At 45.2% G+C, this 12,034-nt stretch overlaps 1 protein-coding gene across 2 annotated transcripts in view; it reads right to left on the bottom strand.

The window, feature by feature from the left end:
• The window catches only part of Dnajb6 (DnaJ (Hsp40) homolog, subfamily B, member 6), a 58,535-nt gene that overhangs the window by 45,802 nt on the left and 699 nt on the right, over nucleotides 1-12,034 (bottom strand). The window contains exon 2 of one of the 2 annotated variants that reach the window (XM_005414101.2): nucleotides 5,205-5,361. The exons of the other annotated variant lie outside the window; for it this stretch is intronic. The gene's annotated coding sequence lies outside the window, so the exon portion shown is untranslated. The remainder of the gene's footprint in view (nucleotides 1-5,204; nucleotides 5,362-12,034) is intronic. 2 annotated transcript variants of the gene reach the window in all.

The following is a 12,034-nucleotide window of genomic DNA, read 5'->3' as shown; positions in this document are numbered from 1 at the left end:
TATTGTAATTAAATGTTCACTATTAACAGAAAGAGTTATTTCCAGACTGACAGTGAGGGGGGAGTGGGGAGGGAAGCAAGGGAAAGGAACACTTTTTAAAAAAAAAAAAGAGTTAAAAGGAACAAAAAAATGAAGTTGAAAGGAAAAATGGAGGGGCCAGGGATATAGCTCAACGGCACAGCGCCTGCCTGGCAAGCGAAAGGTCCTGAGTTCAATTCCCAGCACCAAAAAAAAGGGAAAAATGGGGCTGGGGATTTAGCTCAGCAGCACAGCGCCTGCCTAGCAAGTGCAAGGTCGTGAGTTCAATTCCTGGTACGGAAAAAAAAAAAAAAAGGAAGAAAAATGGAAATAGGACTTTTGAAAATGGGGAGGGGAAAGAAAGCCTGGAGGAAAGGGAGAAGGGAACCAAAAAAAAAAAAAAAAAAGAATTAAAATGTGTTGCACACAAACGCCCCAGGACAAATATGAGCATTATATCCTGCAAACATGCTGATTTTAAAAAACTCTGACAGGGGCTGGGGATTTAGCTCAGCGGCACAGCGCCTGCCTGGCAAGCACAAGGTCCTGAGTTCGATCCCCGGTAGGGCAGGGAGGGGCGGGGTGGGGGGGATGACGACTGACAGCCAAAGTGGCTGAGACCTGGCTGGTGGTGCAAGCCTGTAATCCCAGCACTCGGGAGGATCACTGTGATTTCAAGGCCAGCCTGGGCTACATCGTAAGTCCAAGGCCAGCTTAGAGTACACAGGAGGCCGTCTCAAAAAGACAGGAGAGGAAATAAAAAGAAGGAAAGGTGGCTGTGAAGATCATTGTCTTTCTACCCAACATGCATCCCCCAAGCATCCCTGCACCTGTCTCAATCAAGAAGGGTGAAGTCCAGGTATTAGTATCAAGGTTTCATACTTAGCAGAGAGTGGTGGCACATGCTCCCAAAACTCAGGAAACTGAGGCAAGAAGGCTGCTGTGAGTTCAAAGCCATCCTGAGCTAGAGACCCTGTCTAAAATTTAAAAAAAAAAAAAAAAAAAAAGTTCCACATTTATATGGAAAACTCCATAGAAGCATTTATTTCCCCAGAAACACCCCCTTGGAGGCTTTCCTTAAAAATTCTAAAAGTTGGGCGTGGTAGCACACTCCTAGCACTCAGGAGGCTGAGGCAGGAGGATATATGCAAAACTGCAAGTTTGAGACCAGCGTGGGCTACAAGTTGAGCTCAAGGCCAGCCTGAACTGCATAGAGAGACCCTGTCTCAAAAAAAAAAAAACATGCACTAGCGGTGGTGCACATGTGCAATCCCAGCACTGGAGAGTCTGATGCAGGAGGCTCGATGAGGTTCAAGGCCAGCCTGGGCTACACAGTGAGTTCAAGGCCAGCCTGAACTGAACTGCATAGTGAAACCTGGTCTCAAAAGAGAGAAAAAAAAAACTAACATGCCACATGAGATGGTAGATACTTGTAAGTGCAGCTACTCAGAAGGCTGAGGCAGAAAGACCCACAGAGGGCTGCACGAGTGTTCCTCATGGTGGTGGGTTATCTTAACTGTGACCAAGTCAATATCCTGGCTGTGGGGCCCAGGGATACAGCTCTGCTGAAAGGTGCCTGCCTGGCAAGCGCAAGGTCCTGAGTTCTATTCCTGGTTCAAAAAGAAAAACTAGGGGCTGGGGATTTAGCTCAGCGGCAAAAGCGCCTGCCTGGCAAGCACAAGGTCGTGAGTTCGGTTCCCGGTACCGGAGAAAAACCAAAAAGAAAAACTATCCTGTGATACTACTATACTCCTGCTCTCCAAGCTTAATACCATTGGGAGAAGTAGGGTAAAGGGTACATGTCACATCTCTATTATAACTTCACATGAACGTGCAATTATCTCAATGTAAAAATGTTAATTTAAGGCAGGGGGCTGGGGCTTTAGCTCAGCAGCACAGCCCCTGCCTGGCAAGCACAAGGTCGTGAGTTCAATTCCTGGTACCGGGGGAAAAAAAAAAAAAGTTTTAAGGCAGGCATGGTTGCTCACACCTGTAATGCCAGTACTCAGGGAGGCTGAGGCAGGAGGACTGCCATGACTTCAAGGCCAACCTGAGCTACACAATAAATTCAAGACCAGCCTGGGCTACATAGTGAGTTCAAGGCAAACCTGAACTGCAGTGAGGGCCTGTCTCAAAATACAACAAAAGCCGGGTGTGGTGGCACATGCCTGTGGCCTGTAATCCCTGCACTCACTCATAATCCCAGCACTTGGGGAGGCTGAGGCAGTACGATCATGGATCGTTGTGAGTTCAAGACCAGCCTGGGCTACAAAGTGAGCTCAAGGCCAACCTAAACTGCACAGTGAGACTCTGTCTCAAAAAGACAATAAAATAAAATAAAATAAAATAAAATAAAATAAAATAAAATAAAATAAAATAAAATAAAATAAAATAAAATAAAATAAATTAAAACCACAGGGATAGTTCAGTGGTAGCGTGCCCTGGATTTGACCTCCAGGCCCACAAAGGGGAAAAAAAAAAAACTACTAAGGCTGGAGGTATACTTGAATGGTACAGTACAGTCTAGCATGCACAAGGCACCACCAATAAAAACAAAAGGGCCAGATGGGGCTGGGGATTTACTCAGCGGCAAAGTGCCTGCCTGACAAGCGCAAGGTCCTGAGTTCAGTTCCCGGTACCGGAGAAAAACAAAAACAAAAAAAAACCAAAAGGGCCAGGTGTGGTGGTGCACATCGGTAATCCCTGCACTGAGGAAGGCTGAGGCAGGAGGATCACCAGGACTCCAGGGCCAGCTTGAGATACATGGCAAGTTCAAGGCTGGCCTGAACTACACAGTGAGACCCTTTCTCAAGGGGTGGGGAAACAAAAAAAGAGAATAGTCAGGCACAATGGCAGCATAGTCCAGGCCTTGAGGAGGCTACTGAGACCACAAGACTAGACCACCCTGGGCACAAAACAGCACAAAGCAAGACTGGAGGGGCTGGAGGTGCGGTTCAACTATAAATTAATTGTCCAGCACACATGAGGCCCTGGGTTCAACCCCCAGCACCACACGCATGCACACACAAACACATATGCAAGCAAGCACAGAAAAGATAAAATTTTTTCCCTGCTGGCAAGAAGACTACCAGGCCTGCACAACAAATTCACACTGCAGACGCCCTTAAATGGTTTAAGAACTACAAGAACAAACTTACAAAAATACCATTTACAGGCCACATTTTCTACTCTCAAAATGAAAAATGTCAAGTCTCATGGGCAAGAAGACAATGCTGGACAAGAAAAATTCTGACCTTGAATCTTAACTGCCTATTTTATTAAAGAGGAAGAGGAGGTGGAGAAAAAGAGATGGAGATGAGGGAGTGGCACAGAAAAGGTGAGACAATCCCCTTATAACCTATGACTCTACTCTACAGACTATAGAGATTTACCCAGATCGGGAGAGCAGGCAAGGGCAGCTCAAAGTCCCTCAGCAAAGGCAACACTGGACAAAGCAGAAGATAAACTGGGAGTTACTTTTCCCTTGCCACCCTGAGTAGGCCCATGGGTCAGGGTCTGTTGTGTGCAGCCGTGACAGACCCTGTGTGTACCAGACACCTGGCCTCCACACACGAGATGCCAGTGGACCTCTCCAGTTACAACCATTAACGTCTGCAGACAGTGCTGGAAGTCCCCTCTGAGGCAATGATGTCCCCAGGTGAAACTTCTGTTGTAGGTTCTCTTCCCTCAAGCTAGATGGAGCAAGCAAAGTCACACAACAAAAAGCAGTACCAGAAACAGGTGAACCGCTGTGAGACACGACCCACTGCCTTCCACAGCGCTCCCACCTCTCTCTGTGCTCATGCTCCACCCTCCCCAATACTCTAGGGAAGACACTCCTACCAACAAATGGAGTTGTCTCCTTTCTGAAGGCTGCACAGTTGGGGGTTGGGGATGTAACTCAGTGGCACAAGCACTTGCCTGGCAAGTGCAAGGTCCTTAGTTTGATTCCTAGCACCAAAAAAAAAAAAAAAAAAAAACCTGAAGTACATCCCATGCCTTTTTTTTTTTTCCATCCACCCCCAGCCTTTTATATTGAGACAACATCTCAGTAGCTGCCCAGGCTGGGCTCAAATAGTCCTGCCTCAGCTTTCCAGAGTGCTGAGATTATAGGTATGCACCACCATGCCTAGCTGTTCAACATTTTTCACCTACAGCTGGGCCTGGTAGCACATGCTCATAATCCCAGCACTTGGAAGGCTGGGATCACTGGGAGTTCAAAGCCAGCCTGGGCTACAAAGTGAGTTCAAGGCTAACCTGACCTGGATAGTGAAACCCTGTCTCAAAAAGAGCTCCCCCACCCGCCCCAAAAAATCTATAGTTTTACTTCCCATGAACTACAGCATGTATATACATCCTTTGTACATTTTCCCACCCAACAGGCCACCCCTGCTGGCCTTTGTTAATTTTGACCGAATTGTACAAAGGTTTACTGAGATCATTTCAGGCTAAGTCTTCCAATATTTACTCTTTTAACACAAGGATGCCCACCAATGCTGAAAAACCCCAATAAACTGACAATGCTTCTAGGAGGTATCACTGCATACAGCCAGTGCTTCTTTTTTTTTGAGACAGGGTCTTTCTAAGCACTTCAGGCGGGCCTTGAACTTACTTTGAGCCAAGGCTGGCCTCAAACTCACAATGATCCTCCCGCCTTAGCCTCCCGCCTCAGCCTCCCGAGTGCTAGGATTACAGGCTTACAGGTGTGAGACACCATACCCGCTAGCCAGTGCTTCTTCGTGATACCAGGCTTACAACTCAAATGCTGAACTAAGTACAGAAAAGGAACAAGCAGACCACAAGCATAAGTTCCCAAGAAAGAAAAACCTGCAAAAAGGGAGATGAGGAAGACTGACGCAGGAGGACTGCCTGGAGTTAGAGGCCAACCTGGGCTACATAGTGAGTTCAAGATCAGGCAGGACTACAAGGCAAGAACTTGTCTCCAAAAACCAGGAGAGGGAGAGAGAGGTGGGGAGAGAGAAGGGGGAGGGGGACAGACAGAAACAGAGACAGATAGAGAGACAGAAAGACAGAAACAGAGACAGAGAGAGAGAGGAGGAGGAGGAGGAAGTTGGGAAGCAGGAGGAGGAGGAGGCCCAGCAGCCAGCCAGCCAGCCAAATCCTACTATGGAAAGCTTTAGTCTATCCAAAGAGAAACTGCTGTTGAAAGAAGCTTCAGTCCTTACCGTATAATTGGCTACAAATTGTAGGAGATTTACAATCTCCTACTTCCAATCCCTCAGGTCCAGTCCTGCTCTTCCAAATTCTTTCCCAGGTCTTACAAATATGAAAATGGACCTGCATGCACTGGGACCAGGTCTACACTCTTCACCCAGGGTGTTCCTGCAGGGAGAAAGGCTGCTGGTACATGTCACTCCTTCTCTACAGTTGCTTGCACTTCCAACAGAGAAATATTTCCTCACCTGCCTGAACATTAATCCTGAGACCCAAAGCCAAATTAACTACATCTTCCGTAGTGCTCCATGAGTATGCTAAGCTACTATTAACTGCATTTATAAATTTGGCACCCTAGCAGGGCATGGTGGCACATACCTGTAATCCCAGCACTTGGGAGGCTGAGGCAGGAGGATTGTTGCAAGTTCGAGACCAGCCGAGGCTACACACTGAGTTCAAGGCCAGCCTGAACTGCATAGTGAGACCCTGTCTCAAAAAAGGCACAAAAAAAAAGTTTGGCACCCACTAGGCAAGCACTCTCATAACAGTGTCTCCTTCCTCCCTCCAGCTCCTTGTCAGCTCTCCTGAAGCTGCACTCCCTGGGTAGAAGGGAAAGATCTTCCCCAAGAAGGGCGGACAAAGGCGCAGAGGATCAGCATTCCCTGCCAGAATCTCCAAGCTCTCAAGAAACAAGCTCTCGGGGCTGGGGATTTAGCTCAGCGGCAAAAGCGCCTGCCTGGCAAGCGCAAGGTCATGAGTTCGGTTCCCGGTACCAGAGAAAAACCAAAAAAAAAAAAAAAAAAGAAACAAGCTCTCAAGAAATGCACTCTAGCAGGGTGTGGTGGCACACGCCTGTAATCCCAGCACTCTGGAGGCTGAGGCAGGAGGATCGTTGTGAGTTCGAGACCAGCCTGGGCTACAAAGTGAGACCCTGTCTCAAAAAGACCAAAAAAAAAAAAAAAAAAAAAAAAAAAAAAAAAAAGAAAAGAAAAGAAATGCACTCTAGGGCCAGGGATATAGCTCAGCTGCGTAAGTGCTTGCCTGGCAAGCCTGAGGTCATGACTCTGATTCCCAATACAAAAAAAAAAAAAAAAAAAACGCACTCTAGGCTGGGCATGGTAGCTCAAGCCTGGGCTACACAGTGAGTTCAAGGCAGGGCAGCCTTAACTGCATAGTGAGACCATGTCTTAAAAACAGAAAAAATGGAAGAAAGAAAGGAACAAAGGAAGGAAGGAAGGAAAGAACCAAGGAACAAATAAACTGGGGCGCAGCAGCTCAAGGGAACAGCACAGAGTTCAACCTCCAGTACTTGGGGAAAAAAAAAAAAAAAAGAGGAAAGGAAATGAAATGAAAACCAAACAGGGGGCTGAGGATATAGCTCAGTGGCACAGTGCCTGCCTGGCAAGTGTGAGGTGCTGAGTTCAATCCCCCCCGGTATCCAAAAACAAACCAAACAGGCCCCCAATCAATCAATCACATACCTCAAAAGCCCATTGTACTAGGGCCAAGGATTTAGCTCAGTGGTACTGCACCTGCCTGTCAAGCGCAAAGCCCTGGGTTAGATTCCCTGTACAAAAAAAAAGCCCACTGTACTGTACTCCTTTTAGGCTTTCTCTGGTCAACCTACCCACCTCGTGTATCTTCAAGAATACAGCTCCTTGTATCAAATATACACTTGACATCAATTAATATGCAAGAAAGAATGTGTTTTTTTTGATGTGTTTCTTTTTGTCAGGATGCTCAATAAATAAAAATATAAATGTATAAACATACAAATTATAACAGTAACTATATAACGAGAACACATTATGAGACAGGCATGGTGGAACACACTTGTAATCCCAGCACTGGAGGGGCTGAGGCAGGAGGACTGTTTTGAGTTCCAGGCCAGCCTGGGCTACGAAGTGAGTTCAAGACCACCCTTAACTGCACAGTGAGACCCTGTCTCAAAAAGACAAAACAAACAAAAAAAGAACACATTATGGAGTTACCAAATTAATAAGGCACTCTCCATTCCCCGTCACCTCCCCCAGCCCTTTTCACTAAGTTGTCCACGCTGGCCTTGAACTTCCAATCCTTATACCTTAGCTTCCAGAGTACCCAGGCTTTACTGGCATGCACTCACCCACTATACGCTTGAGACTAAAGTGATCAGCACAGTTTTAATTCCATCATAAGGAAAACTTCTAAAAACCACTAGCCTTCCAGTGTCCTTAGCAAAACTTAAGAGAATATATGTGCCCAACAGGATCATACCAATACATCAATCAACCTTCCTGGTATTTACAGATCAGATAAATCAAGGACCACAACACAGGGACTATGGTAGGTTTTTCTACTCTGTAGTAGAAATCAATCACTATGTACTAAGATGTCGCTGCACAGGAAGTGACCTTCCCATTTATGAAGCCTTTTCAAACCATCTCTCTCTGACATAAAGCCACTACTGGTGCAAAAACAAGTCTTTCCACAGACCACTACCAAAAATAGGCTGCTTTGTTCCTTCCAACACAGGAGGCTCAATATTGAAAATGAATCTAAGGCGGAAAAGTTTCCTATTCCAGAAAATGGATGTTGGGCTGGGAATGTAGCTCAGCAGCCTAAGCGCTTGCCTGGTAAGCCTGAGGTCATGAGTTCGATTCCCAGTATGTATGTATGTATGTATGTATAAATAAATAAATAATTGATAACACTGGGTAACTGGGAACTGGAAAGAAAGCACCCACAAGGACATTGGCAGAAAATGGATGTCATTATCCATCCATAAAGCACCACTCACTCCACAATGTTTTAAATAATGTGATTTAAGAAGTCATGTTCTTGAAGACATTCTACTACCTTTATTTCAAAAACAGAAAATTAAAATACTTTTTCTCAGAGCTGGGCATATAGCTCAGTGGTATGGCACTTGCCTAGTATGTATGAGGCTCCATGAGTGAACTGCTGTATTCAAACCCTATCTTCATTAAAAAAAAAAAAACTTCTATTAGCCTAGAACAGGGTAATGGGGGGGGGGCGTTGGGTTTTACTGGGGATTGAACCCAGGGCCTTTGAAGTGAGCTAAAGCCCAGCCCTTTCTTTTTTTTTTTTTTTTTGGTCTTTTGAGACAGGATCTCACTATGTGGTTCAGGCTGCCTTGAATTCACTTTGTAGCCCAGGCTGGTCTCAAACTCGCAACGATCCTCATGCCTCAGCCTCCCCAGTGCTGGGATTACAGGTGTGCGCCACCACGCCCGTCTTCCAGCCCTTTTATTTTAGGACAGTCTGGCTGAACTTCCCAGGTGGGACTCAAACTTCTGGTGCTCCTGCCCTAGCCTCCCAAACGCTGGGATTACACAGGCATGAACCACGACACTGGCTTTAAGTATTTTTGTATTAAGTAAGGAGCTCAACTCATGTTGTAGCAGCAAGCCAATTCAGTACAGTACTATTTGCTCAATAAAATGAAAGTAGACAAGTTTAAAATGAAAAATGAAGCCGGCCATGGTGGCGTACGCCTGTAATCCCAGCACTCAGGAGGCTGAGGCAGGAGGATCGTTGTGAATTTGAGACCAGCCTGGGCTACAAAGTGAGCTCACACCTGGTCTGAACTGCACAGGGAGACCCTGTCTCAAAAAGACCAGGAAAAAAAAAAAAAAAAAACCTAAACCAATGTGTAAATGACCTATCACTCCTTATCGCACAGCTCTACTAGCACTTTTTATTTCATCTACTATGTCCTAAGATACTAAAACCCAGGAGGTCATCTCTTGTATTACTCAAGGTCAGAGGCCATACTTTAAAATGGCAGTCATCATCTGTTACAGACTTAATGGCCTGACTCCTTTTCCTAAGGGGAAAATGACCCACAGAACAAGAACTCAGCCTCTTGTACTAATGAACTAAAACTGTATGCTCTGTATTTTTCCCAACTTTCTTAAATTCTGACTGTATTAATCAAAGAAGATAATCAGGATATTGACAAATCAGGAAGGCTCATTCACTTGCTCAGTATTTTCTGGGCACCTCAGACATTTCTACCAGAACAAGTGAAAAAGCTCTAGGGATAGCTCAGCGGCACTTGGCAAGCGCAAGGTCTTGAGTTCGATTCCCAGTACAAAAAATAAAATAAAACAAAACGAAACCCACCATGAAGGAATATGCTCTTAAAATGACAGAAGGGATTAAGGAATTACTGTATACCAGCTAAAGTGTGTGTGTGTTCTCAACATAAGTACAAAAGCAATGTTGACATGCCTTTGGAAAAGAATGAATTTTACTGGGCACAAAAACCACATGCTGTGTGAAAAAATCACCCTTCCAAAAACAACTGATTTTTGCAACTGCACTTAAGATTCCTAAAATGCCTGGAGTATTTTAATTTTCAAATAGTTCAACAGTCTCACAGCCAGAAGCAATGACAACTTCATTTAGAATAGCCAGAAAGTCTCTAAATTTTGGGGTAAGGATTTTAACAGAAAAAAACAATTCAAATAAATTATAGCTTCTGAAATAACTACGAGGAATATAAACAAACTGAAACCTTCTCCCCTTTGATATGTACTGCAACCCTAAGAAATGTGAATGCTTTTACTATTTTCCAGAACTCCAATTTCCTCACCTCAGAAAACTCTGAGCTGGGCATTGTGGCACAGACCTGTAACCCACCCCAGCATTTGGGGACGCTGGGGCAGTAGGATTCAAGTTCAAGCCCAGCATGGGCACTTAGCAAGACTTTCTCAACTAAAAACTGGCTGGCAAAGACCCTGGGTTCAATGCCCAGTATAGAAATAAGTAAACTTTTTGCTAGTTGACACATCTGGTAACTCCTTTTCTCCTGCTCTTTCCAATCCTACTTCAGAGTCTCCTTTTCCATCAACTTTGCTTCTCTTCTCATTAACCTTTTTCTTAAGGTTATGTTCTCAAATTCTACCCATCAGAAATTCTACAGCATTTGTTCAGTCTTGCCAAGTGGGTGCCATCCTACTCACTAATGAACCTCTGCTACAAGCCCTTCACCACTAGATGGTGGCCTGGATGAAATTAAATACGGCCCTCACAATCAACGAATTGGGAAAGCAATGTAAAAAGAAAAGAATACTGTTAAAAAACCAAGCAGGAAAGCTAATCATATTCACTTGCTCTACATCAACAGGCATCAAAAATGATTTTAAAGTGCGTGAACAATAAGCCAATGCAGAAGGTGGTCCAGCAGACCAACAGTAAGATGGGAGTTCCCTGCACTTATCATGCTGATTATACTCCAGCAGACAGCAGGGGTAATAATATAACAAGAAAAACAAATTTTTAAAAAACCCTTTTTAAAACTAGAGCCAGGGGCTGGGGATTTACCTCAGTGGCACAGCCTCTGCCTGGCAAGTGCAAGGTCCTCAGTTCGATTCACGGTACAAGAGAAAAAAAAAAAAAAACCTGGAGCCAGAGGCCCGGCGCGAACGGGCACACCTGTAATCTCAGCACTCAGGAGGCTGAGACAGGAGGCTGAGACAGGAGGATCACTGCGAGTTCCAAGCCAGCCTGGGCTACAAAGTGAGCTCAAGGCCAGCCTGAACTGCATAGTGAGATGCTGTCTCAAGAAAACAAAAAACAAAACAAAACAAAAAAACTGGAGCCAGGTGTCGTGGCACACACTTTAATTCCAGCACTCGGGAAACTGAGGCAGAAGGACCCCTGGGAGTTGGAGGCCACTCTCAGCTACACAGTCAGTTCAAGGCCAGCCTGGACTGCATGGCAAGACCCTGTTTCCAAAAAAAAAAAACCTGTAGAAAAATACAAAAGAACCACTGTGCCCTAAACATGGTTTTTGAGTTTGCTAGGTTAAAGATTTTCAACAAAGATTAAAGAGTACAATTGAGTATTTGCTTCAAATTGTCCAAAAAGAAGTCAACACAAGGAAAAAACGATACTACCACTTTAAATAATGGGACTCCTTAAACAGGAAAGCTACTGTGTGCCACTTAGCTGCAGGAATCCGAGTATACAGTGATCTCACATTTATAATTTAGTCTTCCCAAGTATGAAACAAAACTCTCCACCCAGAGCTCCAGTTGTCTACCTGCAGTGAGAAATACTGCCCATATCTATATCTGTGATATAGAGAAGAAAATTAGAAACACTGGTGTCTTAGGGTTCCGGATATAATAAAGTGGTAAAGAGCTTGCCTAGCATGTGTGAGGCCTTGGGTTCAATTCCAAGTACCGTCCCCCAAAAAAGTTTTGAAGAGAGTGCTGAACTCGTATCAGATTCTTCGTAAGCTCAGTGCTCTGAAATCCCCAATTTCCTTTCCTTCCACAGTGCCCCAAAACCACTTCAAAAACGAACTCCTGAAATCTGTTCTACTTCCTGCTAAATCATCCACATGGGCAAACTACAACAAAGGCAACTAAGCCCTAAGTTTTATACTCTGCGTAATTCAAAAAAATTTACTATAGGACACACAAACGCAAGACGGTGCGGGACGCACAGGCGGCTCAGGGCTGCCGGTGGTGGACGAACACGGCCTGGCGCAAACGAAGGTCTCAGAGAGAAGGGAGCAGAACTGGGGGAAATGCACAGCAGTCCTTTCAGACACTGACATGGAAGGTTATTAGAAAAACTGGTTTCAACCCCAAAACAAGTAGCGGTCAAGTTCAGAGGGTCAGCTAAGCTCCTTATCCTTTTTAACTTTTTTTTTTTTAACTTTTCAAACAATTCAATCCGCTGCTTAAAAATCACAGCCGCTGGGCGGGGGTCGCAGCTCGGTGGCAGCGCCGGCGCCGGGTGTGGGAGGCCGAGTCCAAGCCCTAGCACTAGGGGAGGAGAAGGAACCACAAGCCGAGCAGCCGTGTACCCGGCCCGCCGCCGC

Source organism: Chinchilla lanigera, unplaced genomic scaffold (assembly GCF_000276665.1).
Source record: "Chinchilla lanigera isolate Chin_1 unplaced genomic scaffold, ChiLan1.0 scaffold00178, whole genome shotgun sequence".
Taxonomy (NCBI): Eukaryota; Metazoa; Chordata; class Mammalia; order Rodentia; family Chinchillidae; genus Chinchilla; species Chinchilla lanigera.
This window is presented reverse-complemented; position numbering and strand designations above follow the sequence as displayed.